The following is a 717-nucleotide window of genomic DNA, read 5'->3' on the forward strand; positions in this document are numbered from 1 at the left end:
ACCCGACCTCCAGCCCAGACCAAGGAAGGGGTGGTTGTCTCAAGTTCTGCTCACAGGGCCTGGCACTCCTGTCTCCATCCTACAGGGACCCAGTTTCCTGTGTTGGCCTATGATGAATGTCTTTTTTCCCCCACTGGGTATCCACATCATGTTTTTAGAAAAAGCGCCCCATTTTCCATTGGGGAACCCCCTATACTCAAGTCATATAGTTCTTGAGGGTCAACCTTCCTGACTCCATGCACTACGTGCACAGTGATTTGATGAGGGATGAGGATATGACCCGAATCTGTCCAGAGAGAGCCAGGCCTGGACCTTGCTGTAGCTACTGGTTAAGAATTCCCTTTCCACTGGGGCTGCTAAGTGGTCTGTGAAGATAAGCCTTGTGTTTGGGTTGAGGGGGGGACATCTCTGTCTCTGGTTGTAGTGGAGTCTTCTTGGAAATAAAGCTGGCATGGAGAAAAGTAGATGTGAGAGAAGAAATGAGGCACAGTCCCGATAAAAAAGTATATGAGCAGCTGGATCCAACAGTACCTGAAGCCGATTGCTCCAGGGCAGTTTCAGTTAAGTGAACCAATTATTTTTTTTTTTTTTCTCTTAAGCCAGTGGGGACTGGAGGATAATGCTCCCTGCCTGATTTGTGCCAGTCCCTAACTTCTCTCTTCCCTCCCCCACAAATGTCCTCATTGCTGTTGCCATTTGCAAACTCAAGAGGCCACG

Source organism: Felis catus, chromosome E2 (genome assembly GCF_018350175.1).
Source record: "Felis catus isolate Fca126 chromosome E2, F.catus_Fca126_mat1.0, whole genome shotgun sequence".
Lineage (NCBI taxonomy): Eukaryota > Metazoa > Chordata > Mammalia > Carnivora > Felidae > Felis > Felis catus.